At 38.0% G+C, this 11,632-nt stretch overlaps 1 long non-coding RNA gene across 1 annotated transcript; it reads left to right on the top strand.

Moving 5' to 3' along the window:
* The first annotated feature begins 629 nt into the window (after positions 1-629).
* On the top strand, positions 630-6,374 carry LOC128284384 (uncharacterized). Its single transcript, XR_008274814.1, has 2 exons — positions 630-732; positions 6,200-6,374. It is a non-coding gene; the product is annotated as an uncharacterized LOC128284384 (long non-coding RNA).
* Positions 6,375-11,632: the final 5,258 nt, after the last annotated feature.

Genomic DNA, 11,632 nt, shown 5'->3' with positions numbered 1-11,632 from the left:
GCTATGCCGTGTGAAACAAATATGTGTCATTTTAAGTGTTCATCATATATCAAGCAATCCTATGATTCATGTAATTCATAAATGGCAACGCAACCTGTTTTACCTTGTTTCTTAATATAAAGCATTGCCATTGTTATTTCAGTTTCTTTTTCTCTATGTGTAAATAATGTAACACCCTGAATTTGGGCCTAGAGGTTTTGGGCCTTGAGCATGGGAGCGGTTGAAGGCAGCTTATAATATTCTGTTGTGCGTGAAAATTTCGTAGTTGAAGGCTTGTTTTAGTGGTTAAGTGTCTTTGAAGTGTTGGAGAAGTCACGGGTTCAAACACGGACTCTAGAAAAATTTTGGTTTAAGGTGAATCAAACCACAGGTGTAGTAGGTAGGCCTTAAGAATATTGTTGGAGAAATTGTGACACAAAAAGCCTTGTGGCTTAGTGGCAAGTAGCGTGTGGAGCATTTAAGGGAGGCATGGGTTGAATCCCATGGCAAGCAAAAACATTTATTTTGCTAACGGGGGGTAAGAGTTGGTGTTGAATTTAAAATCGATGATGGAGGATCCCACATCGGAAGCTAACATAAGAGTGGATCTGAAGCTAGCTTTAAATAGAGAGAACCATGAGGAGAGTAAAGGTACCCTTCTTGGCTGATCCCTTTCGCTTTATGGCGTGCTCGTTTGGTTTGGGCGTCGGCTAAGAGTGCTCGAAGTGTGGATTAACTCCAGTCTCCAATCAGGTGTGTATTTATCACTACTCTAGCTGTAAGATAGCTACTTCGGGCCGCGATGGGCCAAAAGGAGCCATGTGGGCCCAATTGGCCTACGGGCCCAATTGGATAAGTTGTTTGATTGTGTAGTAAATATTGGACTAGGCTAGGTGAATCTCATATTTGTGGCTAGATTTGGGCTAAAAGGGTCACACGAGCGTGTGGGCCCATTTGGGACGAGAATAGGCTTTAGGCCCATTCGTATTGTTATTCCTATTTAGAATACTTTAGTTTACCAAATTACTGAAATACCCCCAGTTGTAAAATTACCAAAGTACCCTCGGTTTATAAATTTACCCAAATATCCTCGATTTGTAAAATTACCAAAATACCCCTGTAAGGTAGAATTACTGAAATACCTCTGTAAGGTAAAATTACCGAAATACCCCTATAGTGTAGAATTACTGAAATACCCTTGTAAGGTAGAATTATCAAAATACCCCTGTAGGGTAGAATTACCGAAAAACCCCTGTAGGGTAGAATTACTGAAATACCCCTGTAAGGTAGAATTACTGAAATACCCCTATAAGGTAGAATTACTGAAATACCCCTATATGGCAGAATTACTGAAATACCCCTGTAGGGTAGAATTATCGAAATATCCTTGTAAGGTAGAATTATCGAAATACCCCTGTAGGGTAGAATTATCGAAATACCCCTGTAGGGTAGAATTACAGAAATACCCTTATAGGGTAGGAATACTGAAATACCCTTGTAGGGTAGAATTACCGAGAAACCCTCGTGGGGTAAAATTACCATTTTACCCCTAAGGTGTTAAATGACTGTTTTGCCATTGTGGGCAAGTGACTGACTTGGACTGTGTGGTTGATGGATTTGATTGTGAATATATGTTGGTGATATGAATGACTTGACTGTGATTGTTTGATTCAAATATGGACATGATATTCGATTACGTATGTTGTATGCCATGACATGTATATACATTGCATGGGATATGGGTTATATTGATGGAGGAAGCGTTATGGCGACCTCATTTGCAATCTGGTAACCATCACATATATCTGATACGGTGACTTCGTCACAATATCCGGCGACCTCATTGCAAATTCTATAATGTGTAGTGGATGGGTGGGTCGAGTTGTCTCCCACATGGTGTAAGGTTGGTGCGGGGTGTATACAGATGGATTGGGTTGGGATTGCATTCACGATCGATTTTGATTACATTCAAATCTTGATTCGATTTTGGTTACATTCGACGATCTGATTACGATTACGATTACGTCACCTAATTCTGATTCTAATTTTGATTCTGATTCTAATTCTAGTTCTGATAATGTTTCTTATTCTGTAATGGGTTAAAGCCCATCTGGTACTGTCTGTTATAGTGACCTAAGGCCCAATTGATACTGAAACTGTAAGTAAGGCTGGGGCCAAACTTTTAATTCTTTTATATGACTGACTATTCCTTTTTATAGTAGGGGATTTCACACTGAGTTTTCGTAAACTCACCCCGTTTATTAACCTTTCAGGTAATTTCCAGCCTTAGACGGATCGGAGCTGCGAGGGGCTCGGAGGAAGCCACACACACTGTTTATTTTATAGTTTTGATTATTACTTTTAAATGTTTTATGTGGGTTGTAGTAAAGCCGTTGTAATTTTCTGGATTTCAAATTTGAAATTTTACTTATTGTTCTTATAATTGCTAGTATTAGAACACGGTTTTCCAAAGCAACTACTGTTGTTCAAAACATCACGTATCCGCAATTGTTTTTAAATCAAGCTTCCTCAACTGCCAAGATTTTCACAAAGTTGTTAAGAATGTTATTCAGCTGAGGTTTTTAACAAAGTTTAAAAAGGGTATAAGTTTTTAATTATTAAGAAGGGTTTTTAATGGAAACATGGTTTTCAAAAAACACTTCAATGTGACATGCCAGATTCGAGCCAAACTTCCAGGCCGGGTTTGGGGGTGTTATATTTAATGGTATCAGAGCCTGGGTTGCAACAACTCGGCTGTGGATTGGGTTTTCAAAGGTTGAATTTCAGAAAATTATTTTCAACCACGTGGTCTGTTTGAGGTATTTCTCTTAAAAAGTGTGGCACACCGAGTCTCAGGCGCCGAATCCGTAAGTCTTCTGAATACTTTTGTCTGTTTAGAAATTGAAATACTGTGGATTCCTTAGATATTGGTCTAAATTTAAATTTGGTTTTTATTTTATGTGGATGTGATGTTTGGATATAGAAATTGTATATATGTGTGATAAATATGTGTCTGCTTCAGTGAATAAGTGTTGTATGTATGGGATGTTTCAAGCTCTAGTTGAAGTGTGATAGTGATAGTAGGATCAAAGTGCGCAGCGGTAGCGTAGTGGGGTAGATGTTACACGACCACCCTGTTAGATGGAAATTTTGGGGACGAAATTTCTTTAAGGGAGGTAGAGTTGTAACACCCTGAATTTGGGCTTAAAAGTTTTGGGCCTTGAGCATGGGAGCGGTTGAAGGCAGCTTATAATATTCTGTTGTGCATGAAAATTTCATAGTTGAAGGCTTGTTTTAGTGGTTAAGTGTGCTGAGAAGTGTTGGAGAAGTCTTGGGTTCAAACCTGGACTCTAGCAAAAATTTTGGTTTAAGGTGAATCAAACCCTGGATACAATAGGTAGGCCTTAAGAATATTGTTGGAGAAATTGTGACACAAAAAGCCTTGTGGCTTAGTGGCAAGTAGCGTGTGGAGCATTTAAGGGAAGGCATGGGTTCGAATCCCATGGCAAGCAAAGAGCATTTATTTTGCTAACAGGGGGCGGCAAGAGTTGGTGTTGAATTTAAACTCTGATGATGGAGGGATCCCACATCGGGAAGCTAACATAAGAGTGGATGCGAAGCTGGCTTTAAATAGAGAGAACCATGAGGAGAGTAAATGTACCCTTCTTGGCTGATCCCTTTCACTTTATTGCGTGCTCGTTTGGGTTGGGCGTCGGCTAAGAGTGCTCGGAGCGTGGATTAACTCCAGTCTCCAATCAGGTGTGTATTTATCACTACTCTAGCTGTAGGATATCTATTTCGGGCCGTGATGGGCCGAAAGGAGCTATGTGGGCCCAATTGGCCTACGGGCTCAATTGGATAAGTTGTTTGATTATGTAGTAAATATTGGACTAGGCTAGGTGAATCTCATATTTGTGGCTAGATTTGGGCTAAAAGGGCCACACGAGCATGTGTGTAACGCCTCAATTTTTGAGAATTTTAAAAATGTTGGAAAAATTTAAAATTCTGTGTCCTGTTTATTTTTCGTAGGATTAAGTACGTTAGTGGGCCTCTAGAAGGCCCAAGCTTAAGGTAAAACCGGTAGTTTTAATTAATTTTAATTCCATAAGAAAAAGGGTTACAGTTAATTGGGCTTTTAGGTATTAATTGTGTAAAATAAATCACAAGGAAGCATGTGGTAAAGTGGCTAAGTGACGCATATTGGGAATGCTATAAGTGGCGTATGGATGATTGGGAGGACCTGGTTCAAGTCACAATGACAGAAAATAAGGGATTAATTTTATGAATGGAAAAGGTAAGTAGTGGGCCGAAGTGAAAGACTGTTAGGAAGAGTTGGAGTTGCTCAGGAGATTGAGTAAGGAGGGGATAAGGGAGAGAATTTAGGAGCTGATTAGGGAGAGCTGTGTTGGCTGAATAATGAACTTTTGAGGAGAAAGAGTTGGCCGGCCAAGGGGAGCTTTAGGGAGGCAAAATTCGACTAGGGTTAAGGTCAGTATAAATTCGGCATTAAGGGGAAGTTGGGCCGTTTGCTGACCATTTCCCTCTTCATTTTTCTCCCCTCTCTTCATCAACCTTTTTCTTATTCTCGTTTCTCCTTCATAGCTGAACCCTTCTAACCTCTTGTTCATCTCCATCCTTCCCTTCAGACGTTTCAAAACCTTCATAGCCTTTGGCCATAAAAAGCCAAAATCCCAAAAGCTACACTTTCTTCTGTGCCGATTTTTCCTAGAAAAATTCTCTTATTTTGCTTATCATCTTTGGCGGATTCTTTCCTCCTTCAAACCTAAAGTTTTTGTCAACAAGACCACAGTAAAACCCTATTAATTCATCTTTTTCTATACAGTTGCAAAAAAGCCGAAAACCCCACTTTCATAGGGACTTAGCCGAATATTGAAAACACTGAAGGCTTGACTTTGGTGATCGTTTGAGGGTAGAGCGGCATTGGATTTAAGTAGGCATCAATTGGAAACATTGGTCGAAGGAATCGGTGGTAAGTAGTTTCAAAACATAGTCTTTCTTTCGTAATTTAGGAAAGGCAGAAATCCCTAAATGTTAGGGAGGCTGTCGATTTGGACTTGTAGCCCTAAGGGGTTGTAATAACTGTTCTACTTTGGTAAATGGTGTGATTTAGAGGCTGCTGATCAAAGGCTTGGACAAGTGGAACGATTAGATCTTTGGATTTAAGACATAGTTCGGCAACAAGGTAAGAGCATGAAGGTTCTAAGCATGTTTGGTCGAATATGGTAAGGGGCTATTTACTCAGTATTAATTCGATATCTAGAGTAATATGTTAGTGATTTAATTGTAGGCAGTTCGTGCATGGATCTCGACAACGAATCGTCGCAAAATAAGTGTGTAACTGACACCCTCTCATAGACTAGATCAGCAAAAGCCAAAATGCCGAAAAGTTGGTATTTTGGGTATTTGCGAGTGTGCGAATGCTCGTAAGATAGTTGGGTTTGCATGTTTGGTGTTCTGAAGGTAATAAACTGCAGTACGTGTGATTTCGTACATTTTGATAATGTGGGCTTAATGGGCCAAAAAATCGGGTTCATGGGCCAACGGGCTCAATTTAGTAAGTATCTTGTGAAAGTATTCGATAGTACGTAAATGGATAGGATATGCATGAAAACCCTAGAAGTAGCTAAATCACTACAATACCCTTATGTATGGAAAATTACCAGGATACCTCTAGGTGTAAATGACCAATATGCCCCTAGGGTTAATTTTGTCTGAAAAGTATGTTGATTTAAATCTGTATGATGTATGCCATGAATGAATATTTGTTGCATGGGGACATGGGTTATATTTTGGAGGAAGCGTCCTGGTGGCTATGCCACAATTATCTGATCTGGTGGCTCTGCCACATATTTACTTACGGTGGCTCGCCACGATTATCTCATATCTGGTGACTCTGTCACATTATACTGCTCAGCAGCCATGCTTTGCATAATTACGTGGCGTGTAGCAGTTGGGTGGGTCGAGTAGTCTCCCCACATGGTGAAAGGTTGGTAAGGGGGTGTATGTGGTTGGTTATGTGTTGGGTTTTGCATATACATGAAATATTTGATCGATCATTATGGGCCTATGGGCTTAATTTCGTATTTTGTTCGGGCTAAGGCCAATTTATTACTTTACGTGGTTTGGTGATATGGGCTATGGTTCGGTTAATTTTACACACGAGTTTCCCCAAACTCATCCCCTATTTTCATCTATGCAGGTAATCCCCAGCCATAGTGGGCTTGGAGCTGCGAGGGATTCGGAGTGGCCACTCGTCTGCAATATGGATTTCTTCTGGTGATTTGGACTTGAATTTTCTTTACTTTGATGATTTGGGTTTTGTTATGTAATAAGGCCGCTTACGATTATTTTTAATTGGGTTTCGATTTATAACTTATCATGATGACCTTAAATTATATTAACTATCAAAATGGGCAAGATCTAGGGTTCGTTTTCCAAAAACATAAACTGATTTCGAAGTAACACGATTACAAACAAGGCTTCTGCTATGATAACGTTTTACAAACTTAAATACGTTTTATTCTAAAATAGACATAATTTCAATGGTAACCTAAAAATATACGCGATGTTAGAGTGTGGCAATGGCGGTGTGCATGTCTAGGATTGGATCCGAAAGAGCTTGGTACTTAAGCGGTCCGATGGACTCACCTCCTTTTTCGGTTTCCTACCCAGCGCGACTTCCATTCACTTTAACCTCAATGAATTAATCCTTTGAACATCAAGTACGATTTCCTAGACTTAGAATGAAAAAAATGTTTTAACGTTTTGATGTGGCACGTCGGATTCGGTCATAACGCCTAGGCCAGGTTTAGGGTGTTACAATGTGGGCCCATTTGGGCCGAGAATAGGCTTTAGGCCCATTCGTATTGTTATCCCTGTTTAGAATACTTTAGTTTACCAAATTACTGAACTACCCCAAATTGTAAAATTACCAAAGTACCCCCGGTTTATAAAATTACCCAAATATCCTCGATTTGTAAAATTACCGAAATACCCCTATAAGGTAGAATTACTAAAATACCCCTGTAAGGTTAAATTACCGGAATACCCCTGTAGTGTAGAATTACTGAAATACCCTTATAAAGTAGAATTACCGAAATAACCCTATAGGGTAGAATTACTGAAATACCCCTGTAAGGTAGAATTACTGAAATACCCCTGTAAGGTAGAATTATTGAAATACCCTTATATGGTAGAATTACTGAAATACCTCTGTAGGGTAAAATTATCGAAATACCCCTGTAGGGTAGAATTACCGAAATACCCCTGTATGGTAGAATTACCGAAATAGCCCTGTAGGGTAGAATTATCGAAATACCCCTGTAGGGTAGAATTACTGAAATACCCCTGTAAGGTAGAATTACTGAAATACCCTTGTAGGGTAGGAATACTAAATACCCCTGTAGGGTAGAATTACCGAGAAACCCTCGTGGGGTAAAATTACCATTTTACCCCTAAGGTGTTAAATGACTGTTTTGCCCTTGTGGGCAAGTGACTGACTTGGACTGTGTGGTTGATGGATTTGATTGTGAATATATGTTGGTGATATGAATGACTTGACTGTGATTGTTTGATTCAAATATGGACATGATATTCTGATTCTGTATGTTGTATGCCATGACATGTATATCTGTTGCATGGGATATGGGTTATATTGATAGAGGAAGCGTTATGGCAGCCTCGCTGCAATCTGGTGGCCTCGCCACATATATCTGTTCTGGTGACTTCGTCACAATATCTGGCAGCCTCGTTGCAAATTCTGTGGTGTGTAGCGGATAGGTGGGTCGAGTTGTCTCCTCACATGGTGTAAGGTTGGTACGGGGGTGTACACAGATGGATTGGGTTGGGATTGCTTTCACATTCTGATTTTGATTACATTACGATATTGATTACGATTTTGATTACATTGCGACATCGATTACGATTACGATTACGTCACCTAATTCTGATTCTGATTTTGATTCTGATTCTGATTCTAGTTCTGATAATGTTTCTTATTCTGTAATGGGTTAAAGCCCATCTAGTACTATCTGTTATAGTGGGCTAAGGCCCAATTGATACTGAAACTGTAAGTAAGGCTGGGGCCAAACTTTTAATTCTTTTATATGACCGATCCTTTTTTATAGTAAGGATTTCACATGAGTTTTCGTAAACTCACCTGTTTATTAACCTTTTAGGTAATTTCCACCTTAGACGGATCGGAGCTGCGAGGGGCTCGGAGGAAGCCACACACACTGTTTATTTTATAGTTTGATTATTACTTTTAAATGTTTTATGTGGGTTGTAGTAAAGCCGTTGTAATTTTCTAGATTTCAAATTTGAAATTTTACTTATTGTTCTTATAATTGCTAGTATTAGAACACGGTTTTCCAAAGCAACTACTGTTGTTCAAAACATCACGTATCCGCAATTGTTTTTAAATCAAGCTTCCGCAACTGCCAAGATTTTCACAAAGTTGTTAAAAATGTTATTCAGGTGAGGTTTCTAACAAGGTTTAAAAAGGGTATAAGTTTTTAATTATTAAGAAGGGTTTTTAATGGAAACATGGTTTTCGAAAAACACTTCAATGTGACATGCCAGATTCGAGTCAAAGTTCCAGGCTGGGTTTGGGCGTGTTACAAATAAACTGATTAGTAATAAAGTCATAAGAATAATATGATTATTATTATTCTTAAAAGTTCCTTAGTCAAGTATTATTGTGGGCTTGGACAATAATAATACATTGAGACTAATATGAATTTGATTGATGACAAAGTTTTGTCATTGACATAGGGATGTCAAAATCAATACGTGAGTATGTGTTAGAGAACAACATAGTAGACTGACCCACTATGAGTATGTTTCTTGGATTATTATGTAACAATCACAACATTACTCATAGTGATAAATCTGTATAGGATCCTCAGACTTGAAATCATTATTGTCCCAACATTGTGAGTCGTATATTTGATAAAGTCAAATGTCTACTATAATAGGTTGTACTATAAAGACTGATGCTTAGTATGCCACAAGCTATGCAGTGGGATATGATTGACCAAGACAAGATTTGTCCCTTGTAAATAATGGGAGCAATATCTTAGGCCACTTGATGAAATGAGACTAGAAATGCATGGACATGCTCAAATAAGTTGATATGAGATATCACACATATTTGTTTATTGTAGTCTACTCAGAATATAAAAAAAATGATATTGGACTATAAAAGTGTGACTATTGCATGACTTGTGTTCAATCCAGATATAAAGGATAAAAGGATATAATACATGTAAAATTTATCATAGAAAGGTTATGTCGAATCACGACTACTTGTAACTTTGGTAGCAATGATGCATTGCTAGATGCCACTCAATGCTTGTAACATTAGAAATGTTCTAGTATTACTACTGACGTTACAAGAGCCTACAGGGTCACACCCTATGGTTGAAGCAAACAGAATCAAAACACAGTTCGTATTGTATTTTGTTGTCACATGAATTAAATTAATTATGGAATTAACTTAATTTGACAGTTAAATATTAAACACATTATATGTACAAACTTGTTATACACATATATAGAATACGATTACAATTCAAATATTAATTGAATATAGTTTAACGAAGTTATTAAAATAAATAGTTATAATAATTTCGGTCAAATAAAATTATGGAAGTTAAAATTCTTTTGGAAATAATATAATGGTTTAATATTTTCTATATGTTTCGTAAAAGGAAAAGTAATAATTTCATTTTTATTATGTGATAATAAAAGGAATGGAATAGAATCCTATGTGTGTAGGTTACCAAGTAAAAACAAAAAGAGAGGGTCTAGCAAACCATTTATTATTATTTTGTAACACCCCTAACCCGTATCCGTCGTCGAAATAGGGTTTCGAAGCATTACTAGAACTTTCAGAACATTTTACAGTAATTTTTATAAATTACTATTCATTAACTGAGATAATTCAAAATGTCCCATAATTGGACCCTCGAGGCCCAATATGAACATCAGAATCGAGTCGGGACTTAATCGGGAGCTCTAAAAGTTTTTCGTAACATTTCAAAAATTTTCCAATGTGCAGGGCTCACACGTCCATGTGGTCCAAGGCACATGCCCGTGTGACCCTGGGATATGCCTGTGCTACTGGCTGTATTTGACCCCGTGTAACTCTCTGACTTGTGCATACGGCCATGCCACACGCCCATATGCTAGGCCGTGTGGTTAATTAATTCAATTCAAAATTAGGTGCAGGTTTCACATGGCCAAGACACACGCCCGTGCTCTAGGCCGTGTAGCACACATGCTAGTGTCTCTGCCCGTGTGCTCAATTCTGAGCATTATTTTTCTCAAAATTAAGGTGCAGGGGACACACGACCTAACTATACGTCTGTGTACTCTGCTGTGTGTCATACACGATCTAGACACACACCTGTGTGGACAAAATAAAGCCATTTCTAGCTTCATTTCTCACCCAAAATCACACCAAAGGCCTACACTTAAAACTCACATCCAATACCAACCATTTCAAGCATTTAAATTAAGCAAATTCCATCATTCAACAAAGCATATCATTGCTTGCATACATGTGTGTAATCTTACCTTAGTATATTCCTTATGTTAGACATAATTTGATAATTACTTAACATATACTTTGCTACCATAGCATGACATTACAAGTATATCACAACAACCATTACTAGCCATTCTAATGACTAGATTACAAACATCATTTTCAAGCCACAAATGGTCAAGTTGTCCTATACATGCCATTATACCAAAATGATTTTACTAAGTATACCCAAAATAAGCTAGTTGATAGTATGACGATGCTCCAATGATCTCCAACCTTTGCGAGCTTTCGAGCACTATAAAACAGGGAAAATAGAACGGAGTAAGCATTACATGCTTAGTAAGTTCGTATAACAAAAAACTAAACTTACGAATCCCGTTTATTAAATCTAAGTATACAATATCATGTTTTTCCATCCATTATTAAAATTGCCTAAACACATGCATTCAATCAAACATGTTAGTCACCAACATATTCATATCAATCAAGAAAACATATATAAGCTCATCATGCAATATTCTTTCAAGCCATTATCATTTCATCTCATAATTCTCATACAATGTCAAGAGTTGTGTCTGTTGAATTATTGAAATTCCGATGGACGCTCAAGTAGTACACTCGAGGTGTACGATTTAATAATCAGTCAATTTCTTATTCAAGGGTACCCATTAGGGCACTTAATCAAGGAACACACTCTCAAGCCACATATCGTATAATAGGATTACTAGTCCAGGCTAAATCCTTTATATAACGTATACTCAAAAGAGCTCAATTAGGATTACCAGTCCAGGATAAACCCTAATCATAACGTATACTCGAGAGGTATTATATCAGGATTACCCATTCGAGCTAAATCCTTTCTATAATGAGGTCAATAGGAATACTCATCTTACCCATTCGGGCTAAATCCTTTCTATAATAAGGTCAATAGGAATACTCGTCTGAGCTAAATCCTGTCCGCAACAAATGCAGGACCTCATCCATTTCGGGAAAGCACATATATTCATCAGAATTCAATATTCAATCGGGACTTAACCCCTTTTTCACCATCTCAAGCATGTATTAAATTTTCCATTATAGCAT

Source organism: Gossypium arboreum, chromosome 11 (assembly GCF_025698485.1).
Source record: "Gossypium arboreum isolate Shixiya-1 chromosome 11, ASM2569848v2, whole genome shotgun sequence".
NCBI lineage: Eukaryota > Viridiplantae > Streptophyta > Magnoliopsida > Malvales > Malvaceae > Gossypium > Gossypium arboreum.
The sequence above is the reverse complement of the archived record's forward strand: the minus strand, read 5'-3'. Positions and strand labels throughout refer to the sequence as shown.